Here is a 22,107-nt window from a genome sequence, read left to right as displayed (position 1 = left end):
GAATTGTGCTGCTATAGAAAGAATAAGCTCTCTAATCCATTTGTAGGTATAAGTGTGGAGTAACAGAAACGTTTTTCAGTATGTAGCATGACAGTAAACATCTAGTTGCTGCTCAAGCACTCTCACTAATGCGGAGCAAATTAGAGGAAAAAAACAACTTGCCCAGTTTGATTCCTGTATTAAAAACAAATATCATCACTTGTATCTAAACAAGTGGTCCAGTTCTGTCTTTTTCCATCTATATTTCAAACTTTCAATATGTTCGATCCCTTATTGGTCAAACAAATTGCAGCTATTATCAAGGATGCCAATTTAGAGCTTCTGCAATGTTTCCATTTACTGAAACCTTCACCAGGGATCCAAGATCCTCTGACACTCCCAACTTCCTTCAGTATCCCAATCTACTCTCTGCTGGGTTCTAAATATGTTGTTTTTCAGTGGACCACCAAAAAGGTATGACAAATCAGTTGCAGATTGTAGTGGTCTCTCACACTCTGTAAATAGCATTTCAATAGGACCATTGTTCTGGACACCGTATTACATATAAAAAGAGTTAAAGATGATCTCTGTCCTTAAGAACCACATATCACACACACACACACACACACCTATGACAGCCTGGTCATCTGCAACCATGACCCCTATTCTGAGATATTTTGAGCAAAGAGCTTAGTAGCCTCAAAACCTACTTAGATTGATGGGTGTGAGGGCATTTGATACTTCACAGCTGCGTCTACACGTGCACGCTACTTCGAAGTAGCGGCAGTAACTTCGAAATAGCGCCCGTCACGTCTACACGTGTTGGGCGCTATTTCGAAGTTGAAATCGACGTTAGGCGGCGAGACGTCGAAGTCGCTAACCCCATGAGGGGATGGGAATAGCGCCCTACTTCGACGTTCAACATCGAAGTAGGGACGTGTAGACGATCCGCGTCCCGCAACATCGAAATAGCGGGGTCCTCCATGGCGGCCATCAGCTGGGGGGTTGAGAGATACTCTCTCTCCAGCCCTTGCGGGGCTCTGTGGTCACCGTGGGCAGCAGCCCTTAGCCCAGGGCTTCTGGCTGCTGCTGCTGCAGCTGGGGGTCCGTGCTGCATATACAGGGTCTGCAACTAGTTGTTGGCTCTGTGTATCTTGCACTGTTTAATGAAAGTGTGTCTGGGAGGGGCCCTTTAAGGGAGCGACTTGCTGTTGAGTCCGCCCCGTGACCCTGTCTGCAGCTGTGCCTGGCTCCCTTATTTCGATGTGTGCTACTTTGGCGTGTAGACGTTCCCTCGCTGTGCCTATTTCGATGTTGGGCTGAGCAACGTCGAAGTTGAACATCGACGTTGCCAGCCCTGGAGGACGTGCAGACGTTATTCATCGAAATAGCCTATTTCAATGTCGCAACATCGAAATAATCTATTTCGAAGTTGGGTGCACGTGTAGACGTAGCCCACAGGAGCAGGCAAATGGAATGGAGGTGCAGGTCCCATGCGAGAAAAAATAATGCAGTAGTGTCCTGAATACTGGTGAATGTGAAAAGAAGAATGAATACCAAAACTCTTTTTTCTAGACAGATGCCTTAATTAAATGTAGGGTGAATTATGATGCATTATAGTAGCTGTGTGGGCAGGCAAGGGCTTGAAGGCAGAGACTCATCAGCATAACTGCTGAAGGCTTAAAATAACATACCATAAAGTGTTTAATAGAACATTTTTTGTGAGAGCAAACACTTTATAATAAAATGATAAGTATTATTTCTGCTACACATAGAATATTAATTTATTGCTAAAACAACAAACAAGTAGAGAATTATGCTGTTTTAATTTCCCATTGGAAAATTGTTATTAGCATATTGAATTATTCAATTGTCTCCTGTGCTGTAAAATCACGACAAAAGTAGGGCTTCAAAAGTCTGGCTGAAGTCTGCATTTCTATATAAAAGAAGAATTGTAATACACTGACCCCATTATATGCCAGTTTATCATTTATGCTAGCTATGGAAGCCATGTTGGTTTCACTGGGAACATTAAATGTAAATGAGAATGCTATTCATATTATTAGTTCAGGACATTGCTTGCAAAAGCAAAGATTTTTTCAGATGTGGGGAGGGAAATTTTTCTACTGTCTTCCTAAATGAATAACAGGAAGAATCAAGAGAGAAAGATTACCTGAAATCTAAAAGGTTCAAAAGTCCAAGGTATATGATTTTGTTGTGGCACAATGGAACTTGCTGTTTGTGCAGTATTAAGAACCGATGCTTGAAGGAAATTGAGACAAATAGATTGCCCTGACAAAACCAATGAGATAAGGAAAAAAAAAATTTGTAGTAAACAAAAGTCTTCTATTCAGATCAGGTATCTAGTAAGAGAAGGCCATCTTAACCCATCCATCTGGCAAATAGACCACACCACTCCTTTTTTTCAGGAATGTCAAATTATTTGCACTGTGGGCAATTTTTGTACTACAAGAGTTTTGAAATGATTTGGGCCAGTCACAAATAGTCTAGGCTAATGAATATTTTCACTTTCCTGCTGCTTCATGACCCCTTGCACTGTGCAAATTTTATTTCAGCTACTGCCCGATATTGTCAGGTATATTAAGTATGAAATGCTGTTGTTCCAGTAAGTAAACACAGTATATATGATCATTTTAAGGCATATTTTTTTAACAGTAAGGCTACGTCTACACGTGCACCCAACTTCGAAATAGCTTATTTCGATGTTGCGACATCGAAATAGGCTATTTCGATGAATAACGTCTACATGTCCTCCAGGGCTGGCAACGTCGATGTTCAACTTCGACGTTGCTCAGCCCAACATCGAAATAGGCACAGCGAGGGAACGTCTACACGCCAAAGTAGCACACTTCGAAATAAGGGAGCCAGGCACAGCTGCAGACAGGGTCACGGGGCGGACTCAACAGCAAGTCGCTCCCTTAAAGGGCCCCTCCCAGACACACTTTCATTAAACAGTGCAAGATACACAGAGCCAACAACTAGTTGCAGACCCTGTATATGCAGCACGGACCCCCAGCTGCAGCAGCAGCAGCCAGAAGCCCTGGGCTAAGGGCTGCTGCCCACGGTGACCACAGAGCCCCGCAAGGGCTGGAGAGAGAGTATCTCTCAACCCCCCAGCTGATGGCCGCCATGGAGGACCCCGCTATTTCGATGTTGCGGGACGCGGATCGTCTACACTTCCCTACTTCGATGTTGAACGTCGAAGTAGGGCGCTATTCCCATCCCCTCATGGGGTTAGCGACTTCGACGTCTCGCCGCCTAACGTCGATTTCAACTTCGAAATAGCGCCCGACGCGTGTAGACGTGACGGGCGCTATTTCGAAGTTAGTGCCGCTACTTCGAAGTAGCGTGCACGTGTAGACGCAGCTTAAGAGTAATTAACCATTGGAAAAAAACTTAGTATCACAGTTCATTATCTCTGACCATTTGTAATCAACAATGGATGTTTTTCTAAAAAACTGTGCTTTAGGAATGATTTTGGGGAAGTTTAATGGCCTATGTTATACCGGGGTCAAACTAAATGATCATAAATATAGATATTCAGAGATTCTTTTCTGGCCTTGGAATCTATGAATCAATGAGAGATCATCTTAAGACACTATCATAGAGAAACTACAGTAAAGACACTGAACTTAAACATCGGAAACATGTGGGGGCACCCCCCAGTCTCCCTGGTCATAGTCCAGGAAGTCTCTGATCTTGGTGACTTCTCCTAGGACTTCTGGCGCACTGAGGGGGACTCCAGCATCTGCACACAGAGGTACAGACAGAGGTAACGCCAGGTAGGAAGAAGGACTTTTTGAAAACTAGGGGGTACTTTCAGAAGGTCCCTGTCTCCACGAGCAACACGTGATTGGAAAGCCGCAATTTTGAATCACCATGGCCTCTATTATGCTAATAAGGTGCTGCATATTCATGGTAGTACCTCATTAGCATCTTTCAAACCCGCTCGTTAACATGCCCCTTCTGAAAGGAAGGGGCGTGTGTAGACATAGAGATACAGAATGAGAAGCGACTGTCTAGGAAGGAGTATGGCAGAAAGGGATCTAGGGGTTATTGTGGACTACAGGTTAAATGTGAGTCAAGTCAATAGTATGATGCTGTTGCAAAAAAAGCAAAGATGATTCTGGGATGCATTAACAGGTGCGTTGTAAATAAGACATGAGAAGTCATTCTTCCTCTCTACTCTGCACCAGTTAGGCCTCAGTTGGAGTATTGTGTCCAGTTCTGGGCACCGCATTTCAAGAAAGATATGGAGAAATTGGAAAGGGTCCAGAAAAGAGCAACAAGAATGATCAAAGGTCTAGAGAACATGACTGATGAAGAAAGGCTGAAAGGCTTATTAAGTTTGGAAAAAAGAGAAGATTAAGGGGGGACATGGTAGCCATTTTCAGGTATCTAAAAGGGTGTCATAAGGAGGAGGGGGAAAACTTATTCTTTTTGGCCTCTGAAGATAGAACAAGAAGCAATGGGCTTCAACTGAAGCAAGGGAGGTTTAGGTTGGACATTAGGAAAAAGTTCCTAATTGTCAGGATGGTCAAACACTGGAATAAATTGCCTAGGGAGGTTGTGGAATCTCCATCTCTGGAGATACTTAAGAACGGGTTAGATAAATGTCTATCGGGGTGGTCTAGACAGTACTTGGTCCTGCCATGAGGGTAGGAAGCTGGACTCAATAACCTCGCAAGGTGCCTTCCTGTCCTAGCATCTATGATTTCCTGAGGAGAGGGAAGCCTGCATAGCCATCAGCTGGTGGACCGAGAACAGGGCCTGAAACACATTGGAAGAATGAACCCATGAAAAATGGTGACTGGAAATATAGATGCAATCCAACCAGGAGTGTGATGACCGCTGACCCACCACCCGGACATAAGTGAATGAGATGTCCTCATCCAGGTGGTGGCTATGCCAGACATCCACCGGGGAGTGATGGTCTTTGAGCTCCTGGAGGATGCCTGTAGTGTCCTGGTAGAGTTCAGTCCTTGTAAGGTCCCATTCCTCAATGGTGCCATTGAAGCCCCCACCCAGGACATTTGTGAGGATCCATGATGTCGAGGAGGGCCAGTGCATGCTGAAAGGAAAGTGTCTGCTCCGAGCTGGAGGCTGGGGCATAATCATTAACTAGATGCAATGGAAGGCCCTCCACCCAGACCCAGAGGTACAGTAAGCATCGTGGCATGACCTCGACACTACTCAGCACCTCAGGCTGCAGGGTTGGGGAGAAAAACCACCAAAAAGCCACAACTCCCAGCACAGGATGGAAAGACCGGCTCCTGCTGCTGCGAGATGAGGGATACTAAAGGAATACGTGGGGAAGGAATTGATGGGCTGAGAGGTGGCTAATGTAGACACTGTCTCCCCACTCCAGCCACCAGCTGGCTTTGGCAGCTGGGGCAGGGTGGGTCTCCTGCAGGAAGGTAATGGAGTACTCCCCCTCCCAGAGGAAGGAGAGCAAGTGGCACCAGCAGAGACTCATCCTGCAGCCCCAGTGTTTAAAGTGGCAAAGATGAACAATGGCATTGTGAGGAATGGGGGTGATCCTCACCAGAGAGAGCACTAGTGGTCCTCATAGTGCCTCCTAGGAGCCCATGACCCACCCCAAAAGTAAACACAGTGTCACAGAAGCCATGGGCCCATGGCTAGGCTGCAGCATTCCTCCTTCTGGTCCCTTTACCCTCCTTCAAGATGGCCCTCACAGTCTTGCAGATAAGATGGTAATCTCCCCGGTGCTGAAGGGCAAGAATCACTTTGTTCTTGGAGCCACTAATGTTTTCTTGGCCTTCAGTGTGTCAGGCATTGGGGCTTCAGGGCTCTGAACATACTCAGGCCAGACCCCTCTGTGGGTCCTATCCAACAAAGGCAGGCAAACAGGGGTCAGGTCCCTTCTATGGGCTAACGGAGGGGGGGAAGGTGTCAGAGGGAGAACAGCTCCAGAGGTTCTGGGAAAGGGCGAGACAAAAAGCATCTCCCAGGGGTCTGAAGCTCTGGGGGTAGTCATGATGTGATAAAGAGGGGAAGAAAAATAGGGACAACAGGGATAGTAGCAGGGAGAATGGGGAAGGTGTCAGGACGGGTAAGAGATTTGGCAGGAGGAGGAGGAGGGGAAGTAGGAGGGGAGGGAGGGGAATCAGGGGTGGATGGAATCAGGGACAGGAGCAGGACATGCGCTGGGGACAAGGGTGGGGCCAGGAGCGGGAATGAGGCAGGGGATGGGGACAGAAGTGGGATTGGGGCCCAGGGGACAAAGGTCCTAGGAAATGACAATCTCTCAGGGGCTGGAGGTGGCACTGGAGGCCTCAGTGCTGGGGTTGACGGGGGACAGCAGGAGCTCTGGACCACCAGAGACACCCAGGGCCTCGATAGCCACAGCTGGAGCAACACTCCCAAATGAGCAGGTGATCACACCCTGGGATGACTCAGGGGTAGGTGTGGCGAAGTGGGCAGAGGAAGCGAGGGGGAAAGGGGACAGCAGGGGTGACTGGGTGCAAGCAATCATGCCCACAGCCCTCCAGGAGCAGGGGATCCACAATTGAGGCAGCTGGGGTCAGGCCCAAGGGCCTCGACCTCCTGGGAGGGGTGCTGTCAATGGAGGAAGAGAAGAGGGGAAAACCACAAAAAAGCCACAACTCCCAGCACAGCATGAAAAGACTGGCTCCTGCTGCTGCACTGGGGAGATGAGGGGGACTAAGAACTATGTGGGGAAGGAAGCAGTAAGGGTGGTGACTAGGAAGAAAAGGGAGGCTCAGGGGCCAAACAAAACAAAACAAAGAAGTGAAGGTGAGAAGAGGTGGGCACATAGGAAGGGGGAAAGGAATAGAAGGGGGGACTGGCAGCAAGGAGTCACCTGTAGTAAGATGGAAAAGGGGGCTGGGGCAGCCAGAGCATAAGGGACTGCTGACAAAGGGGGTTTTTGCTGGCAGAACCACAGCTACATTGCTTGTTTTTAGCCGCAAAAAGGCAAATTATCTTCATAAATATGCATATTAGCTGCACAGATATGCACCTGAAATGCCATTTTGCATTTTTGAGACTGCCTGTTTCATCAAACTGTCGGCACTAGGACTCAGTGTAGACACAGCCTAAAAGTCATGAAAAAAAAAGACGCCACCCACCAGATTAAAATGGATTAGTCCTACAGTATTTAATTCCACTGTGGCACATGAGCATCCGTAGTTAGATATCAAGGATGTCTATTCATAGCCATACAAGAGAACCATGGAAGGCTGTAGCAGATTTTTCAAGATATCTGATTATTCTTGACTCTATCTCAGAGGAGAATCAATCCCTTTTGGTATCAGCCTTTATTCTAAGAAGATAAGCTGCCCTTTAGCTCTCTTTGTCACACTGTCAAAAATGTTGGATGACAGCTGGGAAGGAGCCTTTCAGTTTATATATCCCCTGAACATTGGAGTCACAGAGCCTGAAACCATTTTCTGCTGCTATAACAGACACACTGAAACACCAATCCCTAAGGAAGCACCTAAATTTATAAATGGTACTTTAAGTTATAATGCTGGGCTTCAATTACACAGGAACAAAAAATCCACAAAAAATAATGAATTATTGGTATTAGAAATATCTGAGTAAGTTACCAGATGAAGTATTAATTAGTTTTATCTCTTTATAAATTGTGCATGAATGAATTGCATTCTTTTTGAAAATTTTCATTATTAGCTAAGTAAACTTCCACAAATAAATCTTGGCTAGTATTCACAAATCATTTTCAAGCAGTTTGTTTTGAGTATGCAGTATGCAAAATTAAACTTGTTTTAACTGCAAAAATATGCAAAAATGTGGATACCTAAACCACGGAATAATGGGCAAAAGTTTAAGGAATCAGCAGAGTTCAGTATTTTTGAAAAATTGGGGTATTTTTAGTCACCTAAATATACATTTTAATTTCTAGTTTGAGGTCCCCTACTTTAAATATTTTGTCCCTTGTAACAAAATTGTAATTATTTCTCTCCATGTTTGCATGAGTAAAACTTTACAAAATAGACATCTACCTGAGTGTAAATATTCCACATTATTCACTTAAAACTCATTATTTCCAGGAAGATTCCTGCCCGTGAACTCAAACTGTAGCATTTTTTAATTAAAGTAAAGAAACAAATGTTACACCATTTTACTGTTTTAGCAATATTTAGAGCAGTTCTTATTATGGCCAATCATAGTTAAAGCGATAAACAGTCTAAACAGCTACTCAACATACCAGAAGATGCCTATCTTCCACTTGGGCATCTGATGGATCACTGTCCTTTTAACACTTCAAGTGAATTTACCCCCTCTCCCATTTTGGTCAAAATTTCATCAAGATGAAAGCCTCCCAATGAAACTCAGTTCTACCTGGCCCTCTAAAACTTACAATCTTTCTATACAGTCTTAGCCACCATATGTAAATATGTAAATCCCCTCAGCGGCTGTAATCCTCTGGAGCTGTTTGTCAGTACCAGAATCCCTTCACCACCTCTAGTCACCATGTTCACTTATTATTGTTGTACTTCTTTGCGGTTGGGTTGAGGAATCAACACTTCCTTTCTGTTCTTCACTCACCTACCTTCCTCCTCGCCCCTCTTGTCACTCAGATTCCTGGCCAGATGACTATGACTAGTACTCCTTTCTTGAGTATCAAAGCATCTCCAGCCAGAGTGCCGACAGCATGGGAAGGAACAAAGCAGGCTGTTATCCCAGTGCCTGGCATTTGAAAGGGACCTACCTAAGTAGCAGGAGTGGTGGCTGGAGCTCCAGGCCCCTTGGAAACAATGCAGCAGGTCTGTGCCACTCCTCTGCACATGACTCTAAGGGAGTTTGGGTGGGAGGGCAGGACTGACTTTCCTAAACCCTACCCTCCCACTTTGACCCCACTGGTCTCCAGACAATTGCCTCCCATAAGCCTGTGCCACTTCCTAGTGGCTACTGCGGAACCCCGTCCCGCCAACTTCAGGTTACAGTTCAGGGACCCAATAGTCAGGTAACAAGGTCTGTAAAATCTCAACCTGCATTGCTTTTTCCCAGGACTGCTTCCTCTTCTGCCTCTCACGGGCTCTTCTCCCAATGCACCTCAGCAAATGCTTCCTTAAGATCCACAGTTGCAAGGACTTCTCTCACATTCCCCCTCCCACATTGTCTGTGTCTACACTAGAGGTTTTATTGGCAAAACGTGTTTTCCCGACAAAACCTGCAGAGCATCCAGACTCCCAAGGTATTCTCTCAACAACAAGTCAACAGAATGCAGCACTTTTGTCAACAGATGCACCATGCTCCCCATGACTAATAATGCCTCTGTCAACAGAAAGCCAGTCTGAATGTTCTAGTGGCCCCCTGTTGACAGACAGGGCTTCCAGAGCAGCAGGCAGCCCATGTTATGCTTCCGGTTGGCCATCTTTCTGATAGAGTAGCCAGACAGTTCGGCTGCTGTATGTCAACAGAGCAGATTGCTCTTCCGATCCGCTTGGCAGTTCAGCTGCGATTTGCCAAAAGTAGTTTCGGCAGAAGATATCTTCCAATAAAAACTTCTGTTGACAAATCCCTGTAATCTAGCCATAGCCTAAGGCTGTCAGCTTCTAGCCCCTGCCTGATGCACACTTTCTAGGTTTGTATTTTAGCCAGCTTCTCTGCTATCTGGGTTTTATCAGCTATCCTTCAGTTGAGCCAGATTCACCATCCTCAGTGCCAATTAACCTTCCATCACAGTCTTTGCTGCCCTAACTCCTTTTCAGGGCTGGTGTGGGACCAACTCCCCAATCACCTTCTTTCTCTCCTCCGATTATGATTCTCAGGGGAGGTTCATTAATCCCTTTCATGCAGTCTTCATATGAGCACAGGCTCACAAACATGCAGGTGACCTTTTAAAAGTGAAACAACTGTCTAGAAAAAGATATCAGATCAGCTGTTCTCATGAATGCTTGCACTCTCACTTCCCCCTTAGGGCATGTTTTCTGCACACTCCAATTCAGCAGTATTCCAAGAATACACTGAAATAACAAAAACAAACATTTCCACGTACAACATTGAACTCAAGCCCCTAAGTCCAGATCACATTATCTCGACAAAACTCTGACTTTGCAGCATTTGTTTCAGAGCGTCTCTAGTGGTTTTGTGAGTGCTCAGCAGGACTGCTTTGACTCGCTCTACTTCTTTCTCAGCAGCAGTCACCACTTAGTAAGATCATGCCCCAAGCCCCTTTTCTAATTCCTGGATTGAGGTATATACACCTTAGTTTTAAGGCAGTTATTGCATTTGTTTAAAGGAAAAGTGTATAAGACGAAAAATACACACCAGTCCCTAGAGAAGATTACTTGCTAAAAGAATTTAAAATCTTGTTAAAAGGAATTTATTCATGCACAAAATACTCCTGTTGTGCACAGTTTAATTAATCACCTTCATAAAGCTCAGAGCCATCTGTTTATGGTATGAAAAAAATGAGAGTGTATAAGGATAATGAGAGTGATCATTTGCTTTTCAATGATATCTGGTTCAAACTTTCTTTATGATACATTTAGGACAATAAATATTCACTGAAAAGGCAGCCCAGTAAATATAGAGTAGGGACATTCAAGAGGAGTCTTTTTTTTTTAAACTGTATGAAGTTCTGGTGCATGTAAAAGTCTAGTATGGTTTTACATAAAAATTCAGTAATGCTTTTAAGCCATAAGCTGAGTTTTGACAGGAATCAGCTAACCACTATCTATGTTCATGTGGATGCAGAATGGATGGATGAAGCAAGCAACTACAGGATTGATTTTCCACTTCCATGACGTTTATGTCATTCTTTGTATGTTTGCAGAGTTGGAACAAAATGTTCAGGATTCAGAATCCCTGGCTGACTTACATCAGGAATAACTTTTTACCTCCAGTTTGCATAGGTATAAGGTCAGATCCTGCAATTGCATCCATGTGAGCAAATGTGTGAAGATAAATGTCTGTGCTACACAGAGTCCCATCTTCCCAATGGGGCTTTGCGCAGACACGGGTGTCTGTCTGCAGGGAGCTTGTTGCAGGATCAGAGCCTAAATAATTACACAAAAGGATAAAGCAGTAGATAGGCTTTGTGCTTTCCATAGTTATAGCTTGAGAAATAGGTGTTTCAGCTCTTCAATAGCCTTTATGACAACTACTAAAATCTTGTACTCTGGTTACACTTCCTCAATTTTCTCAGTACAAGCTTTGTTAGAAGTAACTATATAGCTCTTACAAATTATACAATAATCACTGTAATGTGTTTTCAAACCAGCACTTTTCTCATATTCCCCAAAAAATTTAAGCTACTGAAATCTTTTCCCAAATTTGGTGGCGGTAAGTGGAGAGCTGTAAGCCACACTTACTTAAGCTGGTGTGGGACAAGTAAATATGAGCATGTTCTACATATTAAGGGTAGAGGACAGATCACATTACCATCTGAACTCACAATTCTTACAGCCCACATTTCTTAGCCCACCCACTGGTAGGGTGGTGATGATGGTTGTTTTGGCATGTTACCAAGGAACTAGATGGAAACATGTAATTCCCGAGGAAGTATATGTGTCTGTCATAAATAATTAGGTGGCAATTATTATTAACAAAGTTATTTTTTTACATTTTATATAGTGTACTTTAAAGACTCATAGTTTGGTCCCACTAGGCGCTGATAGGTGGATCCTTGACCAAGCAAAACCACTTATGCAAATTGATGTACAGCACATTCATCTCACTGATTCCAGTTTCAATAAAGTAGCACAAATGGTTTCATTTGACCTCTCCTATTTGTTTATAATGCTATTTGCTTCAACCTTTTTCTGTGTTTTACCTGTGTCTCTTTCTCCTTCCATTGCAAGTGGATCTCACCATACCTCCATACCATGTACATCTAAACCAGGGGCAAATAGCCCAAACACAAAATAGCCCCAAACCTGCCCCCTTCCCCTGGTTTAATCCCTCTCAGCCCCAAACTGCCCCATCTTGATCTACCTAACACAGAAACTCCACAGGAACACCACACGCTACTGCTGCTGCCCCCGTTGCACTTTCTTTGGGCCATTGCCTCCCCCCAACACACCTACTCCTTTCCCTCACATACAGCATGGGCAGCTCCTTGCCCTGCCATGCTGAAATAATAGGATTCAATTTAATTGGTTTAACAGCCACCCTGATGGCCATTAAAGCAATTAAATTGAGATCCATTATTTCAGCACAGCAGGGCAGGGAGCTGGAAGAAGATTAGTGGCAGCAGTGTCCAGAGGTGCAAATAGCTCCTTAAAGCTCCACATGCAGCTCTGGAGCTGCAGATTGCCAGCCACTTGCTCCACAGCTAGCTTACAATATGGCACTGTTGCTGGCCCTCTGTGCTGGATGAAAAGGCTCCTGGAGTCAGATTCTGGCTCATAGACCACCCGCTGGCCACCCCCTGCTAATCTTTCCCCTACACTGTGGCATATTACCCCTCCATTCAGTCATTTGTGACTACAATTTCCTATCCTTCTCCTAACTTGTTTACTTCTGAATGAGATAGTTTCTTCCCCTCTTTCATTGTATCAAAGAAAAACTAGATGTACATAAATCTATGGGTCTGGATTTAATGCACCCAAGGGTACTGAGGGAATTGGCGGATGTAATTGCTGAACCTTTGGCCATTATCTTTGGAATCTCTTGAAGGCCGTGTCTACACGTGCCCCAAACTTCGAAATGGCCATGCAAATGGCCATTTCGAAGTTTACTAATGAAGCGCTGACATGCATATTCAGCGCTTCATTAGCATGCGGGCGGCAGCGGCGCTTCGAAATTGACGAGCCTTGCCGCCGCGCGGCGCGTCCAGACGGGGCTCCTTTTCGAAAGGACGCCACCTTCTTCGAAGTCCCGTTATTCCCATGAGCTCATGGGAATAACGGGACTTCGAAGAAGGTGGCGTCCTTTCGAAAAGGAGCCCCGTCTGGACGCGCCGCGCGGCGGCAAGGCTCGTCAATTTCGAAGCGCCGCTGCCGCCCGCATGCTAATGAAGCGCTGAATATGCATGTCAGCGCTTCATTAGTAAACTTCGAAATGGCCATTTGCATGGCCATTTCGAAGTTTGGGGCACGTGTAGACGTAGCCTTGGACATCTGGGCTGCGTCTACACGTGCACGCTACTTCGAAGTAGCGGCAGTAACTTCGAAATAGCGCCCGTCACGTCTACACGTGTTGGGCGCTATTTCGAAGTTGAAATCGACGTTAGGCGGCGAGACGTCGAAGTCGCTAACCCCATGAGCGGATGGGAATAGCGCTCTACTTCGACGTTCAACATCGAAGTAGGGACGTGTAGACGATCCGCGTCCCGCAACATCGAAATAGCGGGGTCCTCCATGGCGGCCATCAGCTGGGGGGTTGAGAGATACTCTCTCTCCAGCCCTTGCGGGGCTCTGTGGTCACCGTGGGCAGCAGCCCTTAGCCCAGGGCTTCTGGCTGCTGCTGCTGCAGCTGGGGGTCCGTGCTGCATATACAGGGTCTGCAACTAGTTGTTGGCTCTGTGTATCTTGCACTGTTTAATGAAAGTGTGTCTGGGAGGGGCCCTTTAAGGGAGCGACTTGCTGTTGAGTCCGCCCCGTGACCCTGTCTGCAGCTGTGCCTGGCTCCCTTATTTCGATGTGTGCTACTTTGCCGTGTAGACGTTCCCTCGCTGTGCCTATTTCGATGTTGGGCTGAGCAACGTCGAAGTTGAACATCGACGTTGCCAGCCCTGGAGGACGTGTAGACGTTATTCGTCGAAATAGCCTATTTCGATGTCGCAACATCGAAATAGCTTATTTCGATGTTGCGACATCGAAATAGGCTATTTCGACGAATAACGTCTACACGTCCTCCAGGGCCGGCAACGTCGATGTTCAACTTCGACGTTGCTCAGCCCAACATCGAAATAGGCACAGCGAGGGAACGTCTACACGCCAAAGTAGCACACATCGAAATAAGGGAGCCAGGCACAGCTGCAGACAGGGTCACGGGGCGGACTCAACAGCAAGTCGCTCCCTTAAAGGGCCCCTCCCAGACACACTTTCATTAAACAGTGCAAGATACACAGAGCCAACAACTAGTTGCAGACCCTGTATATGCAGCACGGACTCCCAGCTGCAGCAGCAGCAGCCAGAAGCCCTGGGCTAAGGGCTGCTGCCCACGGTGACCACAGAGCCCCGCAAGGGCTGGAGAGAGAGTATCTCTCAACCCCCCAGCTGATGGCCGCCATGGAGGACCCCGCTATTTCGATGTTGCGGGACGCGGATCGTCTACACGTCCCTACTTCGATGTTGAACGTCGAAGTAGGGCGCTATTCCCATCCGCTCATGGGGTTAGCGACTTCGACGTCTCGCCGCCTAACGTCGATTTCAACTTCGAAATAGCGCCCAACACGTGTAGACGTGACGGGCGCTATTTCGAAGTTACTGCCGCTACTTCGAAGTAGCGTGCACGTGTAGACGCAGCCCTCCAGGGCCAGCAACGTCGATGTTCAGCTTCGACATTGCTCAGCCCAACATCGAAATAGGCACAGCGAGGGAACGTCTACACTTCTAAGTAGCACACATCGAAATAGGGATGCCAGGCACAGCTGCAGACAGGGTCACAGGGCGGACTCAACAGCAAGCCGCTCCCTTAAAGGGCCCCTCCCAGACACAGTTGCACTAAACAACACAAGATACACAGAGCTGACAACTGGTTGCAGACCCTGTGCCTGCAGCATAGATCCCCAGCTGCCGCAGAAGCAGCCAGAAGCCCTGGGCTAAGGGCTGCTGCCCACAGTGACCATAGAGCCCTGCAGGGGCTGGAGAGGGAGCATCTCTCAACCCCCCAGCTGATGGCCGCCATGGAGGACCCAACAATTTCGACGTTGCGGGACGCGGATCGTCTACACTGTCCCTACTTCGACGTTGAACGTCGAAGTAGGGCGCTATTCCTATCTCCTCATGAGGTTAGCGGCTTCGACGTCTCGCCGCCTAACGTCGAAGTTAACTTCAAAATAGCGCCTGACGCGTGTAGACGTGACGGGCGCTATTTCGAAGTTGGTGCCGCTACTTCGAAGTAGCGTGCACATGTAGACGCAGCCCTGGAGAGATCACAGATGAATGGAAAAAGGCAAACATAGTGCCCATCTTTAAAAAAAGAAAAGACAACCCAAGGAACTATAGACCAGTCAGCCATACCTCAATCCCTGGGAAAATAATGGAGGGGATCCTCAAGGAATCCATTTTGGAGCATTTGGAAGAGGGGAAAGTGATCAAGAGTAGTCAACATGGATTCACCAAGGGCAAGTCATGCCTGACCAATCTGATTAGCTTCTATGATGAAGTAACAGGCTCCGTGGACATGGCAGAAGTCAGTGGTCATGATATACCTTCACTTCAGCAAAGCTTTTGTTACAGTCTCCCACAACATTCTTGCCCATAAGTTGAAGGACTATGGATTGGGTACATGGAGTATAAGATGGATAGAAAGCTGGCTTGACAGCTGGGCCCAACAGGTAGTAGGCAATGGCTCAATATCTGGATGGTGGTTGGTTTCAAGCGGCGTGCCCCAACACTCAGTTCTGGGGCAAGTGTTGTTCAACATCTTTATTAAGAACCTGAATGAGGGACTGGATTGCACCCTCAGCAAGTTTTCAGATGACACTGAGTTAGGGGGAGAGGTAGATTCATTGGAGGGTAGAGATAGGATCCAGAGTGACCTGGATACTTTGGAAGATTGGGCCAAAAGAAATCTGATGCGGTTTAACAAGGAGAAGTGTAGGGTCCTGCACTTGGAAAGGAAGAATCCCAAGCATTGTTATAGGCTGGGGACTGATGGGGTAAGCAGCAGGACAGTGGAAAGGGACTTAAGGGTTATGGTGTATGAAAGGATGGATATGGGTAAACTGTGTGCCCTTGTAGCCAAGAACGCTAACAGCATGTTAAGGTGCGTTAGGAGGAGCATTTTGAGCAAATCTAGAGAAGTGGTTGTTCCCCTCTAATCAGCACTGGTGAGGCCACATCTGGAATATTGTGTCCAGTTTTGGCCCCCTCAGTATAAAAAGGATGTGGATGTGCTGGAGCAGGTTCAGAGGAGGGCAACAAAAATTATAAAGATTCTGGAGCACATGACCTATGAGGAGAGGCTGAGGGATTTGGGCTTGTTTAGTTTGCAGAAGAGAACACTGACAGGTGATTTAATAGCAGCCTTCAACTTCCTGAAGCAGAGTTCTAAAGAGGATGGTGAGAAACTGTTCTCAGTGGTAGCAGATAGCAGAACAAGGAGCATTGGTCTGAAGTTACAGAGGGAGAGGTTCTAGCTTGGATATTAGGAAAAACTACTTCATTAGGAAGGTGGTGAAGCACTGGAATGCGTTGCCTTGAGAGGTGGTGGATTCTCCATCCCTAGAGGTTTTTAAATCCTAGCTTGACAAGGCCCTGGCTGGGTTGATCCTGCTTGAAGCAGCGGGCTGGACTAGCTGACCTCCTGAGGTCCCTTCCAGCCCTATGATTCTATGATTCTAAAGTTATATTTTTAAACTTTTAAGAACCAACTTCCTGGTTTCCACAGCCATTCAGGCAGCCCAGCTTACACTTAGGGTTTTGGAAATATTGAGCAAGTCTTACTACTGACATATTGTATTCTTTCTTCCCCATGGACCAGAACAGAATGACCCCTGAGCAGACCAGCTTTAACTATTTATACTAATTTCATCCACCATTTTTGGACATCCTTGCTAACCTCTCTACATGAGCACAAACCCCAGTTGTTCCTCTGCTAAACCAATCTTTCTGGGCTTTTGACTAAAGCAAACTCATTTTCTGAAATCGAATATGTAAAATTAACTACCTTCTCTTGTCAGCTTTGTATCTGTAAGTTTTGAGAATTCAGCCCAGCTTGCTGGAGTGCTGAAGGCACAAAGCTGGACATTAAAAAAGCTTTCAGCCTGACTCAGTTTCCAATTTATAAGCTGCACAGACAGATTTCCTATGTGTTCCCCTTCAGAAAGCTTGTTTGGTTTATATTTGAGGCTGCATAAAAATTGGCAGTGTCCTTTTCAGTCACATTAGTAAATTAGATAATGACATGTAAGTGGATGATATATGGAATTATATGGCTGTGTGTATGTTTGTGTGTATATATACCGTTGAAAAAATGAAGTATTTTACACTTGTGCAGTGATTCTGGACATGGCTAAGGTGACTTTGAGCCACTCTAGAAGTACAAAGCAACCTTAAAGTCCATCTGAATTTGTTCCTGGAATGCTAGGGAGACAGGGGAATCCTTTGCTATCAAAGCCAGAACTCTGCATTGCCTAGTTCTACCCTAATGCCAGTATATGGGATGCATTCAGCGAACTAGCCGGCACATTGCTGAATACTAAGATCCCTGGCTGCAAGACCTAGTCCTTGGAGCCTCACATAGCTGAAAGAATTTGGAGCACCCTGTAAGCTCTGCAGGGAGCCACAGTGGCAGCTCTTATAGCCATCTTTGTCTTGCTGCAAACCCTTCTTCCCAAATTGTACTTGACACCATAATTTTTGTTATCTTTAAAGTGCTTCGTGACTGCTGGTTTGTTTTGTTAAAACACAGGCTAACATGGCTACCTGTCTGTTACCATTGATGCCATAAGACAATATAAATAAGACACAACTATTTATTCTTTGTTTCTTACAGTAAATGTGACGTTTGGTACTTATGCAACATAATAGTACAAATATTATTTTCAAGATTAAAAAATAGAAAAAATACAAGCACAAAAGTTAGCCAGTGAAGACTTTCTAGAAGCCTCTTGTTTGGTAAATACAGGCAAAAGCATCTTGTTTCAAACAAAACAATTCAGTTACACTCATCTTTCATTGGCTGCGTCGATACATATCAGATCTTCTGGAAGAACACCGGTTTCTTCTGTAAGATCTGGGGAGCGTCCATACATGTAACGCGCTCTTCTGGAAGGAATCCAGAAGAACACACCACTTCTTCCAGATCCCTCGTGCCAGTTCCGTAAGGAGAATAATGCCTCTTTCTGGAAGATTCTTCCAGAAGAAAGCACTTGTGGATGCTCATGGACTGCTTCTTCTGGAAGAAGCGGTCTGCCATGGCGGCTCCCCACCAGATCCTGGAGACATTTTAGAAAGCCCCTGGGAGCTCTGTGGTGCCTGCTTCCAGCAGCAGTTAAAGCTGAAAGAACCTAGGAACTGCTGGAGCAGTAAGCAGGGCTGTGAGGCTAGCAGCACATGCTGGGCTGCAACACCCGGCCAACTGGCACTTCACACCTGAAGGCCCCCTCATATCCCCAAGGCAGCCCTGGGGACTTGGACAATGGCAGCCCAGAGGGGGAGCAGCCCCAGAAGAGGAGAACTCCTGCCTGGACAGAGCCAGACCTGCGGGACCTCCTTGCACACTGTCACAAGGAAGACATCCTGAGGGACATGTCAGGGCACCGGTCAAATGTCCCCACCTGTGCCCACCTGGCCACAGCCTCGGCCTCCCATGGCCTTCCTGCCTGGACTGCAAACCAGGTCCAGTGCAAGATTAAAGAACTGTGCCAGGGATACGTGAGAGCCAGGAACATCAGCTGTCACTCCAGGGCCATCCCAGCCAGGTGTCCCTAATATAGGGCTCTGTGGGACATCCTAGCGGGTGATGACATCTCGCCACCTCATAGACATGGCAGCCATGGACACCCTGCAGCACCAGAGGGGGGATGATGGTTGCTCCTTCGAAGAGGCTGGGGAGGAGGGCGAGCCCACCAGCCAGCCCCAGGGACCCTCAGATGACTCTTCTCCCAAAGGATCCCTGGTGATAGCCATAGCCTCAGGGCCGAGCACCCGGGCAACATTGAGCTGGACATCCCTGGACTTATGTGAGGTCACCCCAGGTAAGTGCGCAGCATGGGGCATCCCCCTGTCGGGGCAAATGCAGGACCCTGCTACCATGCCTTCCAAAGCCGCACACCAGATTGCACCCCAGGGCCACAAGCGAGCTACAGGGCACCCTGCACATCCACCTGGGAGCCCCTGCACACACAGGTCCATGCAGGGGGGACCCCAGAGTGCACAGCCACACCCAGCCTACACATACCCCAGGCACAGAGCCCTCTGTGCCTGACCACACCCTCTCACCCCATTCCCGGGTGGGGCCCTTCACAGGTGGCAGCATCCCCAAGGTGAAGGGCTGTCCAGGCCAACATGCCAGGGCCATGGGCCTGCCTACAAGGCCATCATGGGTCCATCCCAGTGGGAGATGCCCGGGGGAACAGGGGACTGCCACATGGGGCTTGCCTAGGGCTCTAATTCCCCCTTTCTCCACCTTGTCTTACAGCAGCTCCATGCGGGGGGACAGGAGAGGTGCCAGAAGAGCCTGGAGCCTGCCAGCATCATCCAGGCCAGACGTGCAGGCAGTCTTCCAGGTGGGGCACAACTCTTGTGTGCGGCTGCAGCCCAGCAGGCACAGAGGGCTATTGCCAGAGCCTGGTGGAGGAGACAGTGGCATATGCGGCCGCCCTCTGCCACCAAAACAGAGTGGCAGAGAGGCGCCTGGTCCTGGAGGTGAAGGACCTTCAGTGGCTGTGGGACACATGGGTGGGAGGTGGTGGGTATGTTCTGCCAGGTGTGCGGGTCCCTCATGGTGTTCCTCCCTGCCAACCCAAGCTACCCCTCTGCCACTCCTCCTTCTGCCCCGCCACTGCCTCTGCTGCCCCCTGCACCCACTGCCCATCCACCACCTTCTGCTCCCCCTGATGCTCTGAGGCCTGAGCCATCCCCTCCCCTGAGGACCTAGCTGCCCCCTTCCCTGGGGTCTTCCTACAGCAGACCTGTGAGACCTGCGAGGCCTGGCTCCTGGCCACAGAAGACCCTGTGGCAGACTCGCTGCCCTGGGAACCTTCTCCCTGCCGCTCACCATGGAGGACATGCCACTGGCTGCCCACCCTTTGGGGCCCCAATGCAGACTGTTCATCTGAGGTGGAAGAGGCAGTCGTGGGCACCAGGGGTCACAGCTCTCCACCGCATCCCTCGAGGAGGTGCCCCTCTCCTCCCATCCCCTTCCACACCCAGTTATTACACTCCCTACAGCCCAGACACCCTGTCCTTGTAAATAATTACTGCCCCTCCCTTACGTTATATCAAAGCAGATTTATTGTTTATATACTATGTTACTATACTTCATTAGTTACATAATACAGTTTTGGTTGGCACCCCTGTGTCCCTGTTCATTAGAGGGTGAAGGGGGATCTATGTTGGGGGCCCAGCTTAGAGGTCCCCACAGGTGGAGGCCTCCTGGACAGCCTCCTGGATGCAGACCCTGTCTCGGTGGAGCTGCCAGTTGGGGGCCGTGGGTGGCTGTTCATACTTTTGGGGCAGTGGAGCCAGCCTGCCCTGATGCTGTGTCCCCTCAGATACCTCAATGAGTTTGTGGAGAGTGCAGCAAGTGGCCACAAGCGGTGGGACATTCTCCACCGCCTCATCAAGGTGTACGAGGAGATATCTGAACCTTGCCTTTAGGTGCCTGAAGGCACACTCCACCATGTTGCAGGTGCATCCCAGCCGGGTGTTGGAGAGCTCCTGTGATGGGGTCAGGTGCCCCACGTAGGGACACAGTAACCATGGCTGCAGTGGGTACACTGGGTTAGCTACCAGGCATAGTGGGATGGCAACATCATGATGACAAGTTTCCGTTGGTTGATATATGTGCCCATCTCCATCCATTGGCACAAGGGGGAGTTCCTAAAGATGCAGGCATCATGTGCCCAGCTAGGTCAGCCAATGTAGGCATCAGTGAACCATCCCTGAGCATCCACCATATCCTGGTGCACAACCAAGTGGTACCCCTTGCAGTTGATGCATTGGCTGGTGCGGCAGTTTGGGACCTGAAGGGGATATAGCTAACATCCAATGCCCCAAAGCACTGGGGGAAGCTGAGCTCTACAAATCCTGCCATGGCTGCATCGAGGGCCCCAAGGTGCATGAGCTCTCACAATCTGCAGGGGACAGAGAACATGCATGCTCATGGGTGTGCCCAGGGGTACCCCAGGCTGGTCCCTGGCCAACCCCTTCCTCCCTCTGTACCTCCCTCCTTTTGGACCCCTGGTGGGGTGCCCCTCTGTGAGTGGGTTTGTGTATGGGTGGGGTATCAGGGTCCCCTATTGCAGGCCCCCTGGCCCTTGTGTCTGGGATCCCGCCCCCCACAGCTCCCCTGAGTCCCTGTTGTCTGACATTCCCATCCCCGCTCCACGATCTGGGCTGGGGCTGGTGTGTGGCTTACCTCCAGTATGATAGCCCAAATGGTGGCCCCCAATTGCTGCCCCATTGGAGCGGTAGCTATATGGGGTGGCCAACTTCCAGATAGTGATGGCTAGGCACTTCTCCACTGGGAGGTCTGGCCACATCCCCGTGTCCTGGTGGTGAAGCAGGCCAGGCACAGATCTTGGGTAACGTGCCCTTCTGCATGTGCAGGTTCTGCTGCCACTGTTCATCGTCCCACTGTGCCATGAACACGTGGTCTCAGCAGTCTCTGCTGGCAGTGTGGGTGCAGACATGGGAGACGATCTGTCGGGGGCCTGGCAGGGCCAGAGGTGGGTCAGGACCCTCAGTGCTCATCCTGTGTTCATGCAGCAGGCTGAGGAGAGTGGCCAGGAGGCTTTCCAGCACCCTTGTCAGGGCGAGCCTGTGCAGCTGCAGGACCTCGGAGTCCATGACTGGCATGTGGGCTGTTGCAGGAGCAGCAAGATGGCAAGTTATGCTGGAAGAAGTACAACAGGCCTCAGCAGCTAGTGCAGGGAGGGGCTGTTGGGAGGGTCCTTTAACAGGCTGTGTGGCTGGTGCTCCAGAAGTGCTCTCCAGCCTTGTGACCCCTTCTGAGGCATTTCCTGCCCTGCTCTTATGGAAGAGTGTCCTCATATGTGTGGACGCGATCTTCCAGAAGACCGGGCAGCTCTTTCGGATGCCACTTTGTGTGTAGACAGTCTCTTCCAGAAGATGATCTTCCTGAAGAGAGCTTCAGAAGATCCTCTTCCGGAAGATCTGACACATATAGACACAGCCGTTATGACTGTCAGTTCATGAATTCTGTGTATTAATATAGTTCATTATTACCTTCTGTATTGGTTTCCTTCTCAATAATTAAATATTTATGTAACTTCCCTTGCATATTAAAAAGATGCCC

This window comes from Carettochelys insculpta, chromosome 1 (assembly GCF_033958435.1).
Source record: "Carettochelys insculpta isolate YL-2023 chromosome 1, ASM3395843v1, whole genome shotgun sequence".
Taxonomy (NCBI): Eukaryota; Metazoa; Chordata; order Testudines; family Carettochelyidae; genus Carettochelys; species Carettochelys insculpta.
Note: the sequence above shows the minus strand (reverse complement) of the source record.